The sequence below is a fragment of the Octopus bimaculoides genome, chromosome 6, assembly GCF_001194135.2.
Source record: "Octopus bimaculoides isolate UCB-OBI-ISO-001 chromosome 6, ASM119413v2, whole genome shotgun sequence".
NCBI lineage: Eukaryota > Metazoa > Mollusca > Cephalopoda > Octopoda > Octopodidae > Octopus > Octopus bimaculoides.
In genome coordinates this window covers 25029946-25035702 of record NC_068986.1, presented here as the reverse complement: position 1 = coordinate 25035702, position 5757 = coordinate 25029946, and the positions used below count along the sequence as shown (strand labels likewise).

Sequence of the window (5757 nt, the reverse complement as noted above, 5' to 3'; positions counted from 1 at the left end):
CGATGGGAAAAAGTTCAGAAGTATGGAGCATGGGTTCCGCATGCTTTAAGTGACAACAACGAAAATCAAAGAGCCACAATCTCTGCTGGTTTGCTTGCTCGTCACCGCTCAACTCATGGACACAAGCAACGATTTCTTTATCGAAGCGTTACTAGAATCTTTACCGAATCGTTACGGAAAATGATGCCTGTGCATCAATATGAAGCAGCGTAAGGAATGGCTTAGCCCCGGTAAAGAAGCGACACAGCGCGTGAAGCAAGATCTTCATCTGTGTAAAACGATATTGTGCGTATGGTGGGACTAGGAAGGGATTGTCCATTACGAATTGCTTGAACGGAGCCAAACGGTTAACGCGGAACTCTATGTTCAACAGATGGAACGACTCAACACGGCTATTCAAGAGAAAAGACCTAATCGGCAGCATGGAGTTCTGCTGCACGACAACGCCCGCCCTCATATCGCCAATATGACCAAGGAAGCCATTCAAACGCATGGCTGGGAAGTGCTGCCACACCCGCCGTACTCTCCTGGTTTGGCACCAACGGATTTCCACCTCTTTCGATCTCTTTCAAATGCTATGTGCGGAGTTTCGTTCAATACTGATGCAGAATTGAGAGCTTGGTCAGATCAAATTTTCGAGACGAAATCGGGGGATTTCTACCAACGCGGTATTGAAAATCTTGTTGAACGTTGAAAAAATATTGTAAACAACAAGGGTGAATACATTAGTGATTAATTAGTTATTTTTTATTAGACCTTTAAAAAAATTTAAATAAAAAAAAAAAACGGCGGGAACTTAGTTGCCAACCCAATACTTAAGCATTACACGTAAAAATACAGTAATTCAGTGAATTATTATTGATACCAGAATCAGCACATCACTGGTTGCAAAAAAAGAGACAATAATATTAATTCTATGATACGAAACATGTTACAGATTTGAACATCTACAGACATGTTTATTAAGAATGTACAAAATCCCGGGGGATGTACTCCCCAGTAAGCTGAGTGTCCATCTGGAAGATATTATTCCACTAGAAAAATGATAAAAGGATATGGAAAGGAGGGTTGTTTGGAAGCAAAGAAAAAAATAATTGTACTCTGAACACTTACTGAATACAGCAAGAGAGAAATAAAAAGAAACTAAGCCTGGCATGGATTGATTACTGAAAAACTTTGACAAGAAAAGCATTCTGCTGGAAAATGGAGACGCTATACGTAAAGAGAGTAAGGTCGAATGCTTAGTATATCAACTGCATCATGTGAAAATGGAAAACATCAATAACACTGTATGATAAACAGATAATAAATAATACCAATCCTATCCTCATCAGAAGACGAATTTCAAGGAAACTCTTTATCTATACTACTTTTTTTGTCTAGCTCTGACTTCACAAACAAATTAGTTGAATCAAACGATCAAAAGCAACAGATTTTATGGAAAAAGCTGTCATCCATGTCCTGCTTACGAATGATTTAGAACGACGTACAACAGATACAACTCATTTGGAGAATCTATTGAAAACTATACGTGTATTCAGCAGTGATATTAAAATGAGTATGGGATTAGACAGATAAGCCACATAAGCCACATAAGCCGAATTTTCTATAAGGAGAAGCAAATGAATTAAAATTCAAAACATTTGATTAAAATTAGACACTGAAATGAGAGCATTAGAACAGAATCACTCAAGTATGTAGGTTGAGATGAAACTGATAAAATGCGAAAAATAAAGGAGAAAATGACCAAAGACAACTAAAGGAGACTTGGACGAATATTAAAACGACATCAATGCCAGAAACAGATAATAGATATAAATACACCAGACATATCAATCAGTAAGTGGACAGAAAAATACATAGGCATCGAAACCAGACAACTACGCATTTCATTTAAAAGTGATATAGTTAGGAAATAACAGATGGAGAGGGAGAAAGTAGTCTGGTACAAAGAGAAAACTATTACAAAGAAATCACTGGCTAGAAAAACTCTTTCAGCCCACAGCCCCACTGCCCCACTGCCCCATGTCCCTACACTTCCGTACTTGTACATCTTCACACACCTATACTTCAAAGTTCCCACACGCACCTCATATCACACACACATACACCTCTCTCTATGCCCATCTCTTTACACGGATAACCTCCAATGCATACACACACCACGCTGCCTCCTCCTCCTCCCGTTCTAACTTTTCTCATAGATCCCTCTTCCCACCTGACCCCAAACCTTTTTCAACCCCCTTTTTTTCTTTTTATTTAACCCACCACTTTTTTTCATTCTTTATTTTTTTCTGATGAAGAACTAGAATCCGAAACATCAACTCTTTCTGTCCATTCTTTTTAAGTGTTAAACGAACACAACGTTTGTTAAATCTTGTCGTCCCACTCCTCATGTTGCTTTTTTTTGTGCTCATTACCTAAGCAAAACTAGACCAATAATTGTAATAAGACAAGAAGAAAAACAAGGACAGAACTTTCCCTTATATATAAACACCAAAGTACAAACCAGAATCTAATTAAGATGTTGGAAAAAGTTTCTATGCAGAAAAAAATTTGGACAAAAGATTAACAAGAACAAAAAAAAAAAAAAAAAAAATCGAAGTGGATTTCCTCAAAATACTAATGTCAACCTCTTCCTGGTTCGTATGTCGTTCGGCTAGACTGAAAGAAAGTGAGTCAATAGGAAGAAAATAGGAAGAAAGCCAACAATGGCTCGAAATAACTGAAATAAAAGCAGGAGCAAATGTCTATCTGATTTTCACTTCAAAAGATCAATGTGCAATCATCCATCATTAAATAACGAAACACGAGGCTAATGTCATCCATAGATTAAGAATTAGTTACATTATTTTTTGCTGCCCAATGTTCACAAGGACAGAATACATCCATTGTAGGAAAAACCGCATTCACGTGAAAACTGAGAATATGTAGTATAATCACTCAACATACTGATGTGTGAGAATGTTGCTACTGCGGCATTTTGGGTAATGGCTACCCTGATCGGTAAGAAGATTAACGCGAACCGTGTAGTTATCAGAATCAAGGACATCGTTGTTGTTGTTGTTGGCACTGCGTCGCTTACGACGTCGAGGGTTCCAGTTGATCTGATCATCGGAACAGTTTGCTCGTGAAATTAACGTGCAAGTGGCTGAGCACGCCACAGACACGTGTACCCTTAACGTAGTTCTCGGGGATATTCAGCGTGACAAGGCTGACCCTTTTGAATTACAGGCACAACAGAAACAGGAAGTAAAAGTGAGAGAAAGTTGTGGTGAAAGAGTACAGCAGGGTTCGCCATCATCCCTGCCGGAGCCTCAAGCGTTTTCACTCAATAAACACTCACAGCGCCCGGTCTGGGAATCGAAACCGCGATCCTATGACCGCGAGTCCGCTGCCCTAACCACTGGGCCATTGCGCCTCCAATCAAGGATATCAATGGTGAGTTATTATCATAGTACAGCGAGCTGGCAAAATCATTAGAGGGTCGCAACAATGCTTTGCAGTATTTATGTTGGTTCTTTATATTCTGAATTTAAATCTAGCCAAGGACAATTTTACTTTTCTTCCTTTAGGGATCGATAAGATCGAGTACCAGTTGAGTAGTAGGATCAATGTCATCAACTTACTTTTCCCTACAAAATTGCTGGCATTGTGCTAAAATTTAAAAGCATTATTGTACTAGTTATAATTTTACAGCGAAGGCGTGTGGCTTAGTGGTTAGGGTATTTGACTCGCAATCGTGAGTTCGGTACCCGGAGGCGCGTTTTGTCCTTGAGCAAGACACTTTATTTCACGTCATTCCAGTTCCTTCAGCTGGCAAAAGTGAGTAGTACCTATATTTCAAAGGGCCACTTGGCTGCAAAGCTAGCCTCTTAAGCACATAGCTCGTTATTTCTTTTTGTAATATATCTAGTTAAAAAAAACAAAAAAACAAAACAAACCCTCTGTGTAACCTATCAACTTATAAATATTCAAGCTTAAGCAAAAGTTTTGACATAATAACTAGTAAGATAGAACATTACGTACTCCACAACAAGGCGACGAGCTGGCAGAATCGCTAGCACGCCGGGCAAAATGCTTAGTGGTATTTCGTCTGCTGCTACGTTCTGAGTTCAAATTTCGCCGAGGTCGACATTACCTTTCATCTTTTAGGAGTCGATAGATTAAGCACCAGTGAAACACTGGAGTCGATGTAATCGACTACCCCCTCCCCAACAATTTCAGGTCTTGTACCTATAGTAGAAAGGATTGTGCACTCCACATCAGTTTTATTCGTACCACTACTCCCAACAACAACAAACAACATCAATTGCTTATTAAGTAATTCGTTAGGACCTAGAACCATAGTTTCCAAACTATCGAGCATATTTCAAATTTGGCTTTAACTTTTTTACTGCAGAAATCAGATATATAAAATTTCATTGCTCTTAATTGCAGACAACAGTTTTATATACCAATTTATTTTTTGTTGAAGAATGTAGTTTAAAACTGTTTTCTTTTTGTTTTGTACAGATGCGTCAAGTTTATTGAGCGATTCTATTTTTGGTAGATATTTAACATGATCATTGGAATAACCATAAAATTTAATTCTGCAGTTAAAGCGTTAAAAGAAGTATGGTGAATCGATATTCGCCATGTCTTGGGTGACGAGCTGGCAGAAGTGTTAGCACGCCGGGTGAAATGCTTTGCGGTATTTCGTCTGTCTTTACGTTCTGAGTTCAAATTCCGCCGAATTCGACTTTGCCTTTCATCCTTTCGGGATCGATAAATAAAGTACCCGTTATGCACTGGGATCGATGTAATCGACTTAATCCCTTTGTCTGTCCTTGTTTGTCCCCTCCATGTTTAGCCCCCTGTGAGCAATAAAGAAATAAGAAATGTTTGCATGCCGAGTGAAATGCTTTGCGGTATTTCGTCTGTCTTTACGTCCTGAGTTCAAATTCCGCCGAAGTCGACTTTGCCTTTCGGGGGTCGATAAAGTAAGTACCCCCCACCCCGCCCCCAAAATTTCGGGCTTTGTGCTTAGAGTAGAAAAGAATATTGGGTCTTGGAAATTTGGTTTGGTAAAAACTAAAAATACTGAAAGCAATCATAAGATGAAAATTATTTTGACCGAATGGTATTTAGTAGTTAGAGTGTTACTCTCACTGGGTCATGGTTTCGATTCTCGAACCGGACAGTGCATTGTCTTTTTGAGCAAAAATACTTCATTTTCCGTTGCTCCAGTTCATTAAACTGTGAGTAATCCTGCGACGGACAACTGGGATTTTCGTCACTTATATATAATGGGAACTGGTAACCGGCCCTGTGAGTCCAAGGATTCGTGATGGTAATGTCCAGGGCTTGATAATGATGATTATGATGACGGTTACGACAATGAGGAGGAGTTTTTGCACATTCTGAAACTCCAGAATAGTAAATTAATTCTTATATTTAAACTGACGTAGTTGTGTAAATCAAATTGTGGTTGTAGTTGTAAAAATACGGTAAAAACAAAAACAACAAAGCAAAATGAAAGAATCTATCATGTGTCATTGATGATTTTCTTGGATGCTGAGATACGTGCCTTTTCAGAAATCCAGTCTGAAATTCAGGAACAGAAACCTGTTAATGACAAATAATATCACGGATTACGTTAATTTTTTTCATCAGCTTTTCACACGATTTTTAAACAAGACAAAAAAAAAAAAAAGGTAAAATGTAAAAAAAAGTTAAAATGCTTAATACACGATTTAAAAGTTCTTGTAAATCTAT

At 38.4% G+C, this 5757-nt stretch overlaps 1 long non-coding RNA gene across 1 annotated transcript in view; it reads right to left on the bottom strand.

The window, feature by feature from the left end:
- Positions 1-4213: 4213 nt before the first annotated feature.
- LOC128248112 (uncharacterized) overlaps positions 4214-5757 on the bottom strand; it is a 10497-nt gene continuing 8953 nt past the window's right edge. The window contains exon 3 of the long non-coding RNA XR_008264383.1: positions 4214-5607. This is a non-coding gene — a long non-coding RNA (uncharacterized LOC128248112). The remainder of the gene's footprint in view (positions 5608-5757) is intronic.